This window comes from Copidosoma floridanum, unplaced genomic scaffold, assembly GCF_036245765.1.
Source record: "Copidosoma floridanum isolate Cflo_tuat_1 unplaced genomic scaffold, Cflo_Japanese_pri ptg000030l, whole genome shotgun sequence".
Lineage (NCBI taxonomy): Eukaryota > Metazoa > Arthropoda > Insecta > Hymenoptera > Encyrtidae > Copidosoma > Copidosoma floridanum.
The window spans coordinates 8,126,687-8,146,887 of NW_028321907.1; positions in this window are offsets into that span (position 1 = coordinate 8,126,687).

A 20,201-nucleotide genomic window follows, 5' to 3' on the forward strand; every position below is an offset into this window, starting at 1 on the left:
CTGTGATATGATACAAGTTTCATGAGGTAATTGGACAACTGTTTACTTATTTTTACTTCAGTGATAATTTTTAACTTTTTTGCACTTAGGATCGTCGAGTAATTAAATTGATACACTGCCCAAAAGATAGTTTAGTATGTGTTATTTATTGTTTTAATAATTTATATTTTTAAAAAAGGTAGAACTTAGTTTCGAAGGTAAAAACACCGTAGAGGACTCTGCGTCTAAGACCATACGCCCAAGGACAGTGTCTGTATTTAGGATCACTTTTTCCTCTTTTCGATGATCCAGAATGTCATCAAGAACTACGTTTTGTGAGTGTTCAGCTGTACGCGAAAATAGAATATGTCTGATAGATCATGTTGCCACTAGGTAAACTGTTTGTTGTTTTTTTATACATCAAGAAGATTAATTAAAAAAAGCATCTAATTATTATATTAAATAGGTCCTTGAATTTTATATAAGCTTGTCTCTTTATTCGAATTCAGAACACGAATAGGGTTTAAGCCCGATGTTTATTGCGTTACTTGTATAAGTAGATAACAAAGCGAAAGGCCTTCTAGTCCATGTTATTGTAAATTAATAAACAGTTTAAATACTTCCTCTGCAGTTTTTTTTATGTTATTTTTTAATTTACTTGTTTTTGGAGACGTTGTACAAGTATCATTGAATTTACTATAATTTATCAGAACATCTTATCGATCATTATCTGTAATAGGGTATACGTTGGTCTGTGATCTAAATAACCCATTACCTATCTATGATCAATAGCGTACCCTACTTTATTGCGAAATTTGTTTGGCAATGCAAAGTATAAGATTTACGTGAAATAATTTCATCAAACATATACTTAATTGGTAACTTATTTTAAATGATTTTTTTTTCAATCCAAATGTATTTGAAGGTTAATTTATCATAGTACAATGTATAAAAATATTTTTTGTATTTGTATAAATAATACGAAACGCACTTGAAATCGTAATTTTAAAATTTACGTAGAAAAAGTTATCAACGAGTAGCCGGGAGTGAAGTTGGAAAACATTGTTTGTAGATTGATAAAGTTGGCGGACGAGGCGAGGGAAACGTTACTTTAATTAAATTTATGGGAAAATTACAATCTTCTGAGTTATTTTCCCACCTTTAACCCCAACTTATCACTGATAACTTTATTATTCATACGAGAATGGAGGGTAAAGCGTATCAGATACTTCACTTTAAAAAAATGAGTTTCATTTAAAATATTTTTGTGGTTCATTCAATACATTGTTGTAGCTGTGTGTTTTTTTTTTTTTTTTTTTTTATCAAACAAGAGAAGCTACAATTGTCCTTGACTATATACGAAACTACGATTTAAATTTTCAAAAGTTATTTTTTAAAAACTGATTTTCTCAAAAAAGTAAAAATTTTTCTCAAACATAAAAAAAAAAATCAACAAAATAATCGAAATACATATCATTATACACCAACATAAATTACAGATGTATTTATACTTGCAATTTTTCCTTTAGCGAAAACGTACAGAACTTTTTTGTAGCAGTACCTCCAGCCAAAAACAAAATCATACTTTCCAAAAACTCGTTACGTAGGAAAAAAAAAAACATTCCTAACTCGTTTCTGTTGACTTCCACCGTCGAAACAAAAACAATTACCTTCTCGACTCGTTAACACAATATTCCTACAAGTGCGTTTAAAAGGCGTGCTCGAAGAAAATTACCTAAAAAGTACACAATCATCCGCACGCGCGTTACATCTGCATACACGTATACATCTGAACTATGCAGGCATAAAAAACCACACGTGCACTGCGGTAAAACCGTACACCATAGCAACTACATAGGCACACATGGGTATATAAGTATACACGGAGCACGCAAGACTTGCACGGCGCAGCATATCGGCCATTGAACCTCGCGAGAGTGCCGATATATACGTGCTTACACCCGTTCTCCTTCCTTCCTTCCTTCCTTCCTTTCTCTCTCGCTCCTTCCCGTGTGTAGAAATTTTTTACGAGCTTTCAACTACCACAGCTAATTTTCGCGCGTGAAGGGAAAATCTGTGCCAGTGGGTCAGCAGTACCGACCGATGCAGTTGCACTCACTCGCTCGTGCACGTACGTGTGTGCCCACGTGTATCGAGTTAATAGTCGCGCGCGGCACTTTCCTTCGTACATGTATAAATACAGATGGGCAGGGAAACCGATTGTGTTTCTCCGCGCGCATCGGAAACCCATCATTTTTTTGTTCCCTTTCGTCCTCGTCGTACACACGCGTGCATCTTTTTCTCCGATGGGCTTAATTGATGCGGTGGAGAGCGATCCGTGGGTTACAAAGGTGCAAGGAAATTGAGGGGGGGAGGGGAGAAAAATCGAAATCTCGAGCGAGAGCTGAACGACTTTTCTTTCCCGCTATTGTACAGCTATTATTAGGCCGTGGTCGCGTGACTGTGGAGATTGCATCGAGGACTGATTTTTTTTTTTTGCGCGCGCTTACAGAGTCCAACTTGATTAGCCGTGATGCTGTTTTCTCGTGTGGCATGCAGGTTATTTGGTTTTTCGCAAACTTGACATTGAATCGCTGTGATAAGTGACTCACAAAGTTACAGCGATGGATTTTTATGAAATCGTGATATTTGGATCTTTGGGAATTCAGTAGTAATGGCCATGCTTAGGTCAGACGCTCGATGCGTTTAGGTATTGGGATGTATATATATATGTACTTTCAATTACCGTGAGAGATTGTGTAATAATAATAATCTGTCTCGTGAATAACCAAGGGATTTTGAAATGGGCCATTTTGAGTTTAGGTTTTCAAGATTCCATTCGTTCGTGATTTTCTATCATGTGCATGTTTTTGATGGGAAATCATTTCGGAATATTTGTCGTGCTTTTTGATATGGGACATTTAAAATGATCTGGGAAGTATTCTGTTTACTTTTTCCTTGAAATAACAAGTCATCTCTATAATCCATCTCTATAAAATGCAAATCAAGTGACAAACAAATTCAGAGAGATTAATTTCCTTTGTATTTTAATAAATTCGTATATTGTAAAAGTCAATGAAACAGAGTAGTACAAAGAACAATAGCGTCCACGTAATGATTTTCCATTCTAAAAATACTTGTAAGTAAGATTCTAGACAAAAGAAGTTTTTGTTATTTTTTCTTTAACCATCTTTTGAAAATACATCATTTGGTTCGCAATAAATTTGGGCTGCAAGTTGACGCACATTATCAAAACGTTTCGTTTTCAGATGATTTATCAACAATTATTTTTATTACCATATGCTTGATTACAGGAATAACTCGAGTTTATTTTCTTCCCCTTGACGATAAAATGAGCTGGAAAAAACGTGATCATGTTCGACCTGTACATGCTCGTGAAAAACTTCACGCTATTAGAAAAAATCGGACGCAACAGTAGTTAGTAATGCAGGGAAGTGTTTGAGCTTTCAAGCTTAGTTTGAGATCACACTTTCATGCTCGTTTTTTCGTAGGTAAAATCAAGCATTTTCAATATTTTCACAAAGATCAACCAGTACCTACGTTTACACGATTAATTTTGAAAAACGAGATGTCTTACAGCAGTTCCCGTTGAAATGGAAACCCGCAAAACGGGCCAAATCCAACAACCAAACGTCAGTCGGAATTTTCCTCCAGAAAACTCACCCCTCTCTGGCTCACTCGAGCGGTTAGGTGAGTTTTTCGCTGGTGTAATCGTGTAAAGTGTCGGAAGAAAGTGTGCGCTCAAGAGAGACAGAAAATATACACGTCGGACATAAATACAGATCAGAGCAGTCATCTATACATCACGCAGGACTCGCGAGTCTTCTCCATTTCTCTCGGGGTTAGCGGCCGTGAAAGTAACTTCACGACCCGCAAGTGGGTCGAGCGTGGCTCCTTTTTTTTATTTTTTTATTTTTTTTTTTCAACTCCTCGCTCTCCGTCGAGATTCTGCATTGCACGCGCCCACAACTTCGGCCTACATTTGTGTACCAACCGAACCGAGGTCGAAGCCCCTACTGCTATACTGTGAACGTTTTGTTCTGCAGTGCGCTGATCTTTTGATGCTAAATATATGATTCGTCTCGACGATGGTGTTAATGGTTTTTGGTTATAGATCAGGCACTTGATGATTATAAAAGGGATCTTTTTCCGTTGATATGCACATTACTTAATTTAATTTGTAATTTATATAATTCCAGTGACATGAATTTGTTGTACTATTTTAAAACCTAACAGAGTTGTGCATTTTTGTTCTTTTTTTCTAAAAATGGAAAACATTATTTTAAGATTTTTATCCAATAAAAATGTATGTTATTGTTTATGCTTATTATTACTTGTTATCAGTATTTTTATTGTATTTATCGTGGTATTTATTACTATTTTAATAATATTATTGTTATTGCTATTATAATTAATATTATAATAGCTGTAAAGTTTTCTCACTTTTATCAATCCATGCACAATCAGTTTTTTCGCAGATAACATAAGTATGGTAGGTATACAGGAGTTGAAAAAAATGTTATTAGGATGATTTCTCTATTTCAACATATTTAAGGATATGAACTAATTACAGTAACGTTTGTCATACGAAGAGAAGTAAAAAATTTTCATGTGCTTCACTTAAATGCCCTCAATTCTGCATTTACCTTTTGCTCATATTACATACTTTAGTTTATTAGGAACAAATTTTAACGAGGCAGAAATTTTTAATCACTAAAAAATCGTATCATATTCTGGGGTTCTCTTTTGCAATTATTGGAGCATGCAGCCAAGTCGATGTACTTGCTAAATTTAGAATTTAAAAGCTTTTGACATTATTATGAAATTAAAAACATCTAACGTAATTTAAAAAAACAGAATAGAAAAAAAATTTTTTTACTGAGTGTGATTTGATACGTGGAGTAATTATGACAGAAATTAATAAGTTTTAAATTATTTTTACAAATTTATAGTTATTTATTCTTAACTTTTTCTAGTGCATGGAGAAATGTATGATGCCCAAAAAATTGAATGCTTTCTTGAATGACTTTTTTTTTAATTAAAGGGACCATTTTTTACGCATAAAATATTTTTTATGTTAGAATGTAACTTTAAAGATATCGGTACTCTTAATATTATTAAATAACTATCAATCTTTATAGCCATTTGTATTTATTGTAATAATTGTATCGTATAACAACGTTTCAGCCATTGTGGTCAAAGCTATGGCCTTCATCTAGTTGTCGAATGACAGATAAAATTTATCAATTACAAACTATGTATTATCATAGATTGAACTGAAGTTAATGAAATATTCAAATACAAAGATAATAAAGACAAATGAATAGCAGATCCAACAGAGTCATGGATAAGTTAGAATTTTATTTATTTTTATTTACTGTGATTTCGTGAAATTCTAGTCGATTATTCTGAAAGTTTCCAAAAGATTTCTAAAAACATATTTTATTTTGCCAATTAAGTGTTTATTTTTAAACTGTCAAATAAATTTTTAAAACCCTTCCAAATTCTAGTTATATGAGGTATAACTATTTAGTTTTATCAAAATTAAAATCAATTAAAATTTTATTCATTTTTATTAATTTTCCAAAATTAAATTAAACATACCTCAGGAAACTATTATTATATATTTTATCGGCGATTCTGCTAAATAGCTAATTTTGAGTAAAAACTTCTGAAAAATTGCATATGTTTTTAGTTAGAAAAGATAGTATTTAAATATTGACCATTCATCTTCAATATCCATTTTTATTATTTTTCTTTCATTTATCGGATTTGATGGTAACTTCGATGTCCCTCCCTAGCATCACCAATTTAATACAAGAAAAAAGAAAACACAGGAAGAAAGTGTTAGTCTTCCAATACAATAAAGAGCCAAGTGCTCCTATTTTTTGTCTCTCGTGAGTACATACATGTAACGGGCAGCGCGCATCTGACAGATCTCATCTGTTCCACCCCTGCAACCCAACCAGATTTTCCCTTCGCGGTCGGGCGACGATTACACGGCAGACTTCTCTTCTCACAGCTTACTTTTTTCCTTAACTCGTTTTCGCTAGTAAGAGAGAGAGAGGGGGGGGGCGAGTGTGAGAGAGATCTGGTAAGGAAATCGTGTTGATTGCACGTGCGTGCTGCGTAAGTATAGAGGTACATGCTCTAACCTAATAGTGCCTTAGAAATCGAGATGCTCTCGCGGATGATGGAGAAATTTTTAGATTCGCTAGCTTCCTTTACAAGAGAGAGATTTGGTTTCGTTTGGATTTGCCCTACAATTCGTTTGACGATGAAATTTCTTATTAGTAGTACGTAGCTGATGTACATGAACGTATAAGAACGAATTGGGGTTCTAATTTAGCTGTAAATTGGCTCAAAATTAAATTTCATTCAAAATGTATTAGAAACGTACTTCATTTAAAGGAGTATTGTTCAGAAACGAATGTATGAATCATGGAAGGAGAAAAAAATTTTTAGTCGTCACTTAACAATGGTTGTACTAATTTTATCACCATTAAAACCGAAAGAAAGCTTTTTTATATACTATTTTAGACAAAAACAATGCAAGAGTCGTACAAATTTTTTAATAACAAAGAGATTTAACGAATATTTTTTTGAAACCTAGCCTCTGATGACTTGAGTGGTGACTATTAAGTAATGGATAAAACAAAATTAAAAGTTATTTCGAACAGAAAGATTTATTGCAAGCTGTATGATGCATCAGATGATTATGATGGCATAAATAACTCAATGAGTAGAAAAGAGACTTTCTTTCGCAAAATCATCCTTATAGCTGCAACAATTTCACGCAAGTGATTTTTTACTCCAGGGAGTTCAGCGACACCTCGGTTCGCTCCAGTTACGGCTTGGTACTTTCCTGGGGTATAAGTAGTCGGAAAAAGTGCAAGTAGGTGATTGCCGGACACCAAGCGGAGAAAAGGAGCGAAAACAACATTAAATCCACAAACTACGTTTCTTTTCAAGTTCATGCATGCGCGTACGAGATACTGCATTGAAATTGGAAAATATTAAATTTAATTTATGTGTAAGGAAAACATGCTCGTTTTAATTGACTATCTAAATTTGTATTAATAGCTTAAGGATGGAAATTTAGAGATAACTGTAAATCTTCAAAAAAAATTTTTTTTATTGTCTCGAGTTATGTTGATTTTTTTCCGTATTTGTAATAATTCTATCGTTTTTGAAATAAATCAACTGAAATTCTTTTTTTACGTAGACAACGAATTTGTGTCCACGCAGATACATATAAGAAGAATATATTTATTGATGAGTTATCGTTTTAAAATTCTCAGTGTCTCACGTTTATGAGTTACAGTAAGGTTTGAATAATTTTCTTTGTGACTTTTCGAACAACTGACCAGCATCAATGCAAAGCGATGTGAATTAACGCTCGTATCATTCGAAATAGCAACAATGCATGTAAAAGTGAATAGTATTTATTTTCCGCTTTCAACCTTTTCAAATGTATACAGAAAGCTTTCTCCCTCCCTGCACTGAAGCAAACTTTTATTTTCACTCTCCGACACCCGTAGGATTTTTCTCTCTGCTTTCACGTCATACAAAAACAAACATCTGTCGTCACGCGTATGCCTTAAGGTGCACTTATTGCATACACTACTAACTTTTGTCGTCGCCCACGTGTATTGTTCGGCCAGAAAGACACTGCATGCTGCAGTTGGGGTACAGGTACCCACGGGTACAGAAAAGATCGGGCCTCTCCTCCTACGCCGTGGGCTCTTTTTGCTTTTTTTTCCGCGCTAAAGCAACGAAGGAGGAGGAGCTCGCGAGAGCGAGCGTAAAAAAGTTCAAGAGCAGCATCTTGCTTTAACGCGTTGCAGCCATTTTTTTTTTTTTTTTTTTTTTTCACCAACAGTAAAATCAGGTCACGCTTTTATTCCTACGACTCGGCTCTCGTGCGCGAGGGACAAAGAGAAAATACGTCCGATAGGATCGCTCCTCGCTTCGATTACGTTGGGTACGTGATGGTATACCCGATTTTTTCCCTTTTTTTTCCTCAATCTTAAAACCGAACGAGTGGTACTGACGTGAGACTGATAATCTGGTTCAGAAGAATAGTACGGGCACAAGGAGCCCCTCCTTTGTCCTGACGACTTTTGATTGTCGAGGGAAACGTGAAAAGCCTCATTACGGTACAGACGAATCGATTTTTGGCTTTTGTTACTAGTTTAAGCTTTTCCCATTTGTACTATTGTTGTACCTTTTGTGTAGAAAGGATGTATTAAACTTCTTATGACCTTTGCAGAAGAACTTCTGGATCTTAAATTTTAAGACGGTGATGATATTAATATAGACATATACTTTCTCAACTGATTGATTATTAAATGAAGGAAGCTTTTTTGTTAGTTGTTTGATCGGAGCAGATTACATAATTTATTCGAGGGTTAAAAAAAATTACGATAAATTGTTATCACGATATAAAAGTAAATACATATATAATTACGATATAAAAGTTATCTCCAGTGATACTATTTGATTTGCTTGAAACAGTAAACTTCAATGCATTTGAAAAGGAATTTACCTTCATTTTTTTACGAAAATTTGTTTATTTCAACTATAACTTCTTTCGTTTAAATAAAAAGTAATATAAAAAAAAAGATTCACTACGTGACAATTAAATTGCATTAGTAAGGAAAATTAAAACATGTCATTTTTACTAACGATAAAAGTATACTAGTTACAACAGTGATTACATTGCCTGAAGCCCGTCCACCAAACAATAAAAAATTAAAATCAAAAACATTTTGACTAAGATTTTTATCTACGCGATTAACTTCAGGATGTGCGGTTTGAAAATTATTTTTAAACGATTTTTTTATGCTACAAAAGACCTTTTTTTTATTAAAATTTAAATAATGTTTCGAAGGATAGATCGTTTCAATTAACACATCTTCAATGCAAACCTTGCGGAGTCGAACAATTCTATCGGAATGACGGACGGCTGTGCGTCGTCCTTGTTTTCCTCAGGAATCAATTACTTTATTTCAAGTACATAGTGTACGGGAAAATCTAAAAATGATTCAATTATAATCCGAAACCGTGAGCCTGAAAATAAATCGATGATCACGTCTTATCGATGCGTTCTTGGGTTTCAATTTTTTTTCCTCTCCGTCCTCAGGCGCAGTGGAATAAAAAAAATAAAAGATGACTATTGAATAAAAATTGTGCGGTTGTCCATTGGTTTGAAAACTAGGCTGAGCTAGTTTTTATTTATTGTTTCCTCAATCTAATACTAAACGATGAGTTATTCTTTCATCAGGCTCATTTTATTTCCCGATAAAAATGTCTGACAACTCAAAGCTTTTGTATCTTAAAAAATTTCACAACCCTACCGCAAATGATCGATTTTGGCTCTCTCAAAACAAGGGCGGGAGAAAAAAAAGAGCAAATAAACAAAAGGTGCCTTCACTCGCGTCATCGCTACAAGAGACGGCTAATAGGAACACAGAACAATGGCGCGAGAAAAAAAAAAGAAGGATGCAAGAGTGAGAGAGTAGGCCAATGCCAGTGTCAGAAGCTATAGTGACCTATCGTTCGATGTGGTTAATGCACGAGATACAGCACAAAGTGTCTTACGTGTTATAACGTAAGGTAGGCGGGCTCAGTTTAACTGCATTTTTTACAATTTAAATTTACCTAAGATTTTATAATGTTCAATTAGTATGAATTTAGAGGAAGTCTTATTATGAAGTTGAACAAAGAGTAATTGAAACTGGAAAATTTATGTTTTTAATTTTAGTTCAATCAAATATTTTAAAATACTTCAATTCATCAGGATTCTTGAACAGTAGATGAGTTAATACTTTATGATGCACATTGTAAATTATTATTTTATTACTTTAAGTTACGAATAAAATCAAAATGATCTCTTGAATGGTTAATTTTTCATTGTGTAAGTATTAATAAAAGAATTTTTTTTAAGCGCTAAAAAAAGGATGACATTTAAAAAATGGTCTTGCTTTGTCGTATTTGAAGCAGTAATTATGCCTATATTCAGAAGACACGACAAATAATTTGGTTATTGTAACTAAATAAATAACTAGTTAAAAGAGTTAACTATTTTTTGTAGTCAAGCTAAAAATATTTTATTGTTTTGCGAGGATACGTGCGAAACACGTGCGAGGATATGTGCGAGTTGTAATTTTTTCCTCGAGATCGAAGTGTTTCATTGAAGTTATATTTACTTTGAGATATGAACGAAGCCTTGCCTTTTTTTCGTTTTGTTCGTTAAGGCTGATTATTTTCAAAGAGCTATATTATTTCATTGAACGTCTTTTGTACGAGAAAGATAGAACCTCATGTGGGACAAATCAATTTGAATGCAACTGAACAATTGATCTTGAGGATTTTTGCAGATTTGAATTCGATGTATGTTACGTCAAAGATTAATGAAACTTAATGACAAAGATATATCGTGCTATAAAAGAAAAGTCTTTTGTATGTTGAAATAAAAGGATTTTCGAATTTTCACCAAAGGTCAATTACCGTACAATTCACTTATAATAGCAAAATTTTTAGATTCTTCTTGTGATCAAAGTATTTTTCAGATTATTACATTTGATATACTCTATGAAAAACTTTTTAAAACTTCCAAAAGGAGTATTTTTAATGTTCAACGTACAAAGTTTTAATTTCAGTAGTCAATAATTTTTTCTAAGTTTAAATGTCAATCATTAAAGCCTATTTACATTTTTGGGCATTTTTTTAGTGAAGCTAAACAATTTTTAGAAAATACGATGGAAAAAAATCTCTAAACGTGTAAAATAATAATCTGTTACGTAACACAGTTCCATCAAGTAGTTTTATTAGCTGTGACAAGTTATAATTTTTTTTGTTCATCGACGAGCCTCCGCAATGATGCATGTAATACTCATACCATAAGACAGTCATACGAGACGTATATGTACAGAGTATACAATGTGCACGAGAGAAGCTGCACTATGCACTTCTCCGTCGGTCTCCCCAGTTGAGCATATACAAGTACTAGCGCAGCATCCTCATTCTAAATTAAGTTGTTACTACTAACCTAGACACACTGAGATCGAGCCAGCCCCCAATCAGCATCTGGTTCATTGTCAGCAACGATCATCATCTCCAGTCTTGCTCTCGTGCAGGCGCTCATGAACTATTTGTGCGCCTATAAATATAAGTAAGCAACAAGAATGGCGGGAGGGAGGAGAGAGACCGTCAAGTTATGTTGGTGGTCAGTATACGGCAAAGAGTACAATGTGTGTGCTGTTGATGCTTCACGTATACACCATGCCGGGGGATTTATGAGCCTACGAAATACCATACCAGACGCTATTCAATCCTTGATGAGAGTACCAAATGATTTTTTATTTCCAATAGTCTTTGATTATTTCGTAGTAATTTTAGTTAACCTGCTTTTTTTTTTTTTTTTTTAACTATTTGAGCCTTATTCAACACGATTTCAATGTCATTCCGAATTTCTTTTGTGATATTTTTTATCATTTTAATTGGACAAAAAAAAACAAGTACATTAATAAATGTACGATTTTTTTTTAAATAGTTGGGTGTAGAAAACAAAATTTACTTTATTTTACAAGTTAAGTATTTAAAAAATTTGTCCATTTACAGTGTACTTATACATTTTAGTATTATAAACTACGGAATAATGATACAGGATTTAATTGACTTTGTGAGGCTTCCAATACCGTTTTCTAAGCTCAAAATTTATGTGCATGTATAAATGATTTAAACGATCTCAGCTGATTCTAGACTGGTTTTGGTATTGGAGTCCAAATGATGGTTCCTCAAGTGCTGTACATCTACATCCATCGCTTTATAGATACGCATAAAACTTTACTCGTCAATTTGATGTGAAGCTTTGAAATAATGCAATTAAAGAGATTTTTTTCGAGTTTTTGATCGAATATTTATCATTTCCAACAAAGGCAATCTCGTAAAAGAGTTACTACACGAGTGAGAGTCGACACGTACGAGACCTGGTCGTTTTGATTTCTTCACTCTGCCTATTCGTGACCAGGCCTCCTTAAAGTAACAAGTATCGCACAGTCGATCCAAGCTATGATGACTCTAACACCTGTCTCATCTTTCTCGAGCTACGCTTTCACTACCTCTCAATTTGAATTTCAATAAATGAACACCATCGACGTTTCGTTTGTTTGGACGAGATACATTGGAATCAATTAGTTGCATAACAAACATATTAAAAAAAGCCTTTGAAACCAGCAAGCTAGGCGTTTGGAAAAATTGAGGGATTTTTTATAAACAAAGGAGAATATTGTCCATTTGGATTTTTCTTTTCTCTTTAATAGATCTCTTTTCCAAATGAACCTCTTATCTAGAAGCTATTGACACGCTGACTCAGACGGTGTGTCCAGACGGTGAAAATGTCTATTGAAGGGAATGCTTACTTTTGTTGGGTATAGACGATATATATGACGATAACGAAGAGATTTAAAGAGTTACCGATACTTTGGTGTCAAAAATACCCTTACAAATCAAGAATTACGTGAGAACTACTTCTTGCGTCCCGTGATAAGACGACGCCATAAATTACGATGCGACATCAAATGGAGATTATATTTAATGAGTATCAACTTACTTCAAAATTCTTCTTTTGGAAATACTATAAAAAAACAAAATCATAATGCTGCAAAGTTTTCAAAACTTTAGTTAACACTGCAAATAAGTTAAAAAATTGCACTAAATAAAAAGTAGAATAAAATTAATTGAGCGTAAGAAAACAGCTGTCATTACTCTTCCACAAAAGATAAACTGAAGAAAAAAAGGCTTGTTCGAAACGATCAAACGCTGCACATAAATTTTTGGCTGATGGCACTCGCACATAACGACTCAATAAATGTACAATGTTCTCAAACAAATCATTAGTCAAACGAATCTGAAAATATCAGTACAAAGTGCGAAACATTACAATAAGCACAGGCACTAGGCAGTCCAGCGATATACGTTCTCAACAACTCCCCGTGCCATTGATAACATCCACGTGCTCTCGAGTAGTTATTTATCCTCGTCGTTTATATCTCATCGTTTTTCTTTGCACACGTGAATGGAGATCTCTCCTTTGTACCAACCGCATGCACTTGTTTGCGTACATAGATACGGAGTTTATTTATAGTGTTCGCTTCTTCATTCGTTTCTTGATGCATTTCAGCGAGTCGTGCCAATTCTTCGATGCATACATTGTTTCTATTTTCTGTAGCCTGCAACTTGCGACTGAGAATTTTAATGATTCTGCTTGATATGAAAAAAAAGTGCTGGCTATCAATCTTAGTGTATGATAAATCGTGAAGAAGAATATTTGGCTTCACTGTTCGTCATAACCGATCGAAAGTTAAAATGAAAAAATGCCTTGCATTGAGTGAGCATGAAACTTAATGATTGTTGTCGTTGATTTTAAGTGTGAATTTTTAAAGAAATTTTTTAAAATTCGAAGAATCAAAATGAAATATCCCCCTTTGTCAATTTAAACATAAACAGTTTCATTAATTATTTATCATATCTATACATTGGTAAACATTAACATTTTTTTCAATTTTTTTACCGTACGGGAGGGACATTGTATCAATTAAAAATCGTCTCGTTCAATAACGCGTAATAAATATTTTTGGCAACGTAAGAGGTCATAAAAGTTATTTATCGAGAATATCCATGAGAATGTTTACATGTATGGGCGTATGCGTTATATTTTAAGATTTCTTATTTTTTTTCGCTCGAGATTTTTTTGTTTTAGTTTCCCAATAGTACTTCAGAAATAAGTAAGAATACTCAAAATTCTAATAGATAAATAGCTAATAAAAAAAATTCAGGTGTTTTCGATTAGTAAATTGTGGGCCCAAAAAAAGTAACAGTAACTGACTATAGTATATTCATGATAACATAAAAAAAGGATTTTAAAAATGAATAAATAAAATAACCTTTAGATATACCTTCATGTCTTTATATTTTGAAGCCAAAGTTTAAGTTTCATGATTATTATTTAAATAATAAAAGCATAGTTTTTTGCGTCATATGCACTCTAAAGTATACAAAATTTTACCCTAATAAAACTGAAATTGAAATCAAATAAAGTGTAAAATTATTACTATTTAAAATTTTTTTCTTTAACGCATGGAGCAAATTTAACCTTTTTGTATAAAATAGAAATTCATGAGGCAAGTCCCGATATCAATACTTTTTTTCAGAGGTTAATGACCGGTAAGCAAACGTCCTTGGTGAACTTTCTTTTCAGAATTTCACATGGTGTCATCATCAGATACATTGACTTATTTTTAATTCTATGTGTACTTTCGTAAGTCAAACACTATTTTCTCTCCGTCATAAGATTTTCCTGCTTGCTTTTCACGGCTGCAGATGCACGAAAAAATCAAGTACGATTCGGTTTTGTGTAATAGAATATATTTGTATTTATGGGTTTGATTGTGAAAGTGTTATTAATGGGTGAAATGTTTTTTTGTGATTTTGTTAAGAAAGTTTAGGTTACGCCACCGTCGAAAATACGTGATTTAGACAAATTACATGTGTACAATTTTTTTTACCCTTATTATGGATGTACAATGCTACACGAAAAATTACATAAAAATTTGGAAAGATCAAATAACTTGTCTAGTCAAATACGATGACAATAACCATATGTCTATACACCTATGATCAGTGAGCACAATTGATTCACAAAGTGACTTGTATGCTATTATTGAAAAATATATCACTAGAAATGTTTCTTAACTTGAGAATAAAGGTACATTTAACTCCTCAATCAAATAAAAGCTCATTTAAAATATGTTTTTAGTGCATAACTTATTTATAAGTATTTTTAAATTCCTAACACCCAGACTTTCTACGGTGTGAAATGTTGTAAGAAATCTTCTAAAAACGAAAAAATCTTATAAGAAAATGGATAATGGATTTAAATGCTTATCAAGAAGATTAAAGTCAATGATGAGAAGCGTTTGCATTTGCCTCTTGAAATCGAGGTATTTCGTCATTTGTATTCTCTAAAGACGTGGAAGTGCCCGAGAGTTACATACGTGCTGTGGTTTAAAATTTTCTTTGATACTGATTCTAGGTATGCAGCTGTTTAGAACAATCGTTTACGTACCTCCTCGCATATAAAAAGAAATACGTTGTTACTTAGTACGGTGAAAAAAAATTATCAAAAAAATTTGATTTATTTACAGGCTTTCGTAACTTTGACACCTCAAAGTTTGCAACATTAATGAAATGTCGGGAATTATAATTAAAAGAAGGATTGATATTTTGTGCACTAAAATTACAAAAAACTATTGTATCTAGTTCTTACAGTAACTAGCCTAATAGTTTGCGTTAATTAATTTTTTGATTTATATCCTGACAACATATTCTGTAGATGTATTGACAATAATCATCAGGTATTAAACACAATATACAAAAAGTAATTCTTTGACTTTTGCAGAGTGATTATGGTGAGGATCATTTGTAACTCAAAATTAAGAGTTATCAATTAAAATCTGAGAAATTAACAGACCATCCTTAGATATTCACTTTTAAGGAATATCTGTTGTCTTTTAACATTTAATTACTTTAAATTAATTGATTGAAATAATAATTAATCAATAATAAACCGTAAGTCTTCATTAAAAACTACTCAATTAACCAGATTAATTTAACTGATAATCAAAATATACATTAATCAACAATTAAAATTATTCAGGAATTAAAGTAAGAATGGATTGAAGATTAAAAAATAAAGTAGAAGCAGCTTTAAATTGCGGTTATACCATCAAGACATCGACCATCTCACGCGATATAATTGCAGAGAAAAAAATCACACGTGTGGCGTGGTGATGGCAATATTATATATGTATATAAAAAACATCACAAGACAAGTAGTCGTTTCACTTTCGGTTCACTCCGAAACTCCGTGCGGCCAGGGAATACGAAATTTCTCGATCCTCCTGCACGCCCAGCGTGTCAAGGACAACACGTCTATTCTCGTTACTCGAGCGAATCCGTCACTCTGCCCGCCAGCTTGATATAAGCTCGATTCGCGCCGCAGACGCAAAATCTTTGGAAAGTTTTTTTGAATGCATTTTATCAAGAAGCTCGATAATGTGAGGTAAGTTTCATCATATTGTTGAATAAATACAAATAAATATATTTCTGTCCACACGTTTATTACAAAGGGTGATTGCTGCAAGTTTGACAAAAAGAAACGTGAAAGAAATAACAGGTGAAGTTTAGGAAATGGTCACGTTCTCAAATTGTATTATACAATTGAAGTACTTAAAAAATGTTAACATGATGACAATTTCAATGATGCAATGCACGATGACTCAATATTTTATTGTATTAGATAATTGTAAGAGAATTATCTGAGTTAAATAAATCCTTATGGAATGAACAAATTCAAAAGATGAAAGCAATAACTGTAGAAAAATGTCATTAAGGATTTTAAAAATTAGAATGAATAATGGTACATTTCTGGAGATCTTTAATGTAACTGAAAAATTTAGCGTCACAGGTCAAGATGAAGTTCGAGGTTGTTTGTGCACTTCTAGCCTCAACGGGTCCAAGAACTAAGTGAAAATTCATTTGTTTTCTTCATTATTTTGATTTAAAATTTTTCTTCGCTTCATCTCTTGTCTGAAAAAATTAGAAAAAAATCTACTAAAAAATGCTACTCAAAAAAAAGATATTTCTGCACATAAAAAAAAGATACAATAAACTATTTATGCAATATAAAATCTCTTTCTTTAAGTAACAGAAATCGGTTTAGACTTGCTGTGCACTCGTTTTGTATCACACAAATTTTATGCACGTTTGCTCTGATAAACTTTTCATGTATCAGTCGATGTTTCATGCACGCTTGAATTTTCGAATTTCTAGATTGGTGGGGTGGACGTCTTGGTACTTATTAGGCTGCACAAAAAAGCGATTAAAGAACCGAAAGCTCATCAAAACTTGATTTGGTGGATAAAACAGACTACTTCAAATATCTTGTTACAAAAAATATTTTTAAGTATAAAATCACACTCTCTATTTACAACCTGATCACTGGCTGGTCACTCGTTGTATCAAATACATGATGTGGTCTTCCGAAACAGTTTCATCGACGCGTTTGGAGGTGGGCGTTCTTTTGGTACATGAGTACGTGACATTAAAACGAAAAAACAAAATAAAACCAGCGGATATATACGAGCAGTCGAATAAAAGACGGGCCCGGCCGTCCTTGACACGCTCGAATCGGGACCATCAGACGCCACGTTTTTCTCGCCATGCTCGTATGTGTATAGACGATACCATCGCCGAAAAGAAAAAAAAGGAGATGACGAAAAACAATGTGTCTCGAGAGATTGGCTTTGTCCGCTGGGTGGCCACGTGATTGTGGGCATTATGCAATCGCAATACTTGTTTGTGTTTTGTGGACAGGTTTGCTTGCGACTATGTTCGTGCATTATATGTGGGTCCGTGTGTGGATGAAGATAAGGCAAAAAAGGGTCGAGAACGAGTGAAAGTGATGCGGTGCCGAGGAAGATGATGTATCGAGGAAAAAAAGGAAGAAGAAGCGAAAAGTTGAAAGGAGGTTCATCACGAATGAGGAAGCATTGACAATGGGGATTGGGTAAGAACATCGAGTTAATAGAAACCACAACGATCGACGATGGTCCAGACAATTTTTTTTTTAATTGTGAAAGTGAAATATGCTGTCTGCATGCACGATCACATTTTTCTTTTTTTTTTTTCCAAGTCAAATTGGTGGAAAGAAGATATGTGTTACTTAAAAAAAAAATGTAGTAAGTCCATAGATTAATTGACAGTTATCGATCATAAGTATCGCAAAATGATACGTGATAGTGAAAAGAGAACGGAATAAGGTTGAGAATGAAGAAGACAAAAACTAGAGATGGTCAATGCAGTAGGTATCAGTGAGAACCAAATTTAATGCGATCGTATTTAGAAAGAAATAACTGAAAAAAAAAAAAAAAATTGTTTGCAAGCACATGAGAGGAGCTCGAGTAGTGGTTAGTGTAGTAGCGTAGTGTTACACCTTCCTAGACGCAATAGTATTATGACTGCCGGTTGTATAGTCACTTGGGAAAATTTTTTGCTGATGCTATATCAACGAATAAAAAGCGCGTGTTTTTGCTGATACTTTTTGTGAAATTCCATTCTCTTTCTCTACGAGCGTGTGATATTGTGTTCAAAGGTATAATGACACGTGTGCAAACAGAAAGATGGTACGATGGGTACATTCGCGAAATTATGGCTTTTTCAGCTGTTTTACCAAGTGTGACTGGTGATATTTTTTATTTGGTTTGATTCTAACATGTGTGCAACAGATTTTTGTATTTTACTTGACGATAAAACACGAAAAAATTACATCACCTTGGATCCATAGTCAGCCAAGCTCATACAATTCACAGGACGAATACTTGAGCACAAATTTTAGTTATGTAGTCGCAGGACATGTAAGATATAACTTATAATATTTTACCGAAAATATCGCCCAGAAATTAATAGCATTGCCGATTAGATTGATGAAATATACGAGACGTATCTGTAACAAAATTATTATTATTAAAGGCTCTTAATTTTCCCTGGTATTTTCTTACAAACTTAACTTTACAAACAACAATTAATTTTTTTGATTATAATTATTCTTATTTTTTAATAATAAAGTACCATTAAAAACTTTTTCATTTTTTAACTTCATAATTATGTTAAAAACTTTAACAGTAAATACTTATTTTATTAACCAAAATGACTCTTTGTTAAGTGCTTGACATAGTCTACATTCGTGTCAAAAGTAGTAACTTTGAGACTGAATACTTCAATTTATGTACGTGACAGCTTGTTAAAATTTTAGTGACGTGATTTCTACGTTTATTAATAAATAAATAAATAGTTCAATTTTTATTATACCATTTGGAAGAAAAGTTATTTTGGCACCTTCTAGATCGGTACGCAACTCACTGACTCGATTCATCTTCAATTAGAAGTTCTGTTTTAGATAACTGGTAAAAAACCTTTTTTGCTTACAAATTTCTCTTTCAATACAGTACATGTTTTTCCACCAAGTTGGTATCTTCATGACCGATTTTTTTTTCCGTAAACCCGCGTCGAAATATTTCAAATTCCAAAGCCGACACAATCGCACGCACACTCGCGACGAGTGTAAACAAACAAATATTTCACGATCACGCGGTGGGAGGGAGGAGGCAAACGGAACGCACTTTCATCGGTACAATTTTAATGGAACAAGGTCGACCCGAATTTCCGACTCAAGGTTCTTTCTGTTTTTCGACCCTGCACTGCTTAAACAAGACAGTACTTGCGAGGTGTGTCACCGAGTGTCACCGTATCCAGCCGCGCACTCTTGTTCTTTGAGCACTGCACGTTTTGTGTATTAAAAAAAAAAAATAAATAATAATAATAATAATAATGATAAAATAAAAAATAAAAACTTCTGTGCACTTGCGTAAAAATCAACCGTGAGTCATTCACGAATCTTTATGCGTACATTGCCGTGTGTTTCGACTACCCAAGAGGTAATTAATCCAATGTCGAAAGTATTTTCTCGAAAAAATTCGAAAAGCACGCCTGGGTACATTGGACGATAGCACGTGCGCTCGTAAAACTCGTTCTAACGCAAGAAGAAGAGGAACAAATTTCACCTCACGAAGCCTTCCGAAAGTCGAGTTTTCAACAAAAAAAAAAAAAAAAAAAAAAAAAAAAAATTGCGACGGCAGACGAAACGGCATACGAGCCTTTTTGAGCAATTGCTTTGGAGCACTTCGAGAGTACTTCTCTCCATCTCTTTCAACCACTGTGGTCTATAGAAAGAGAGAAGTCGCTCGAAAACGCCATTATCCTTGTTGCCCCTTTCCCCCCCGACGAATATTACGAGTCGGTCGACAAATGGCACGTGCGTCATCGTTAGAGCAATCAAACAGCAAGTACCACAAATTTCTCCGATGTACGCGCGGATGTTCGAGACTTTGGTGTATATAGAGGAAACGGGCGCAACGAAAGTGAGACGCTGATCGCTGATTTATCGGGTGAGCCAGTGGCAACGGCCTTGGACGCGTCGACGACGACGGCTGGCGCAACGCGTCTCCAACCCCCCCTGGACTCGACGTATCTTCCACTCTCTTGCTTTCTTATACACTTTTTTCTTTTTTGTTTCTTTT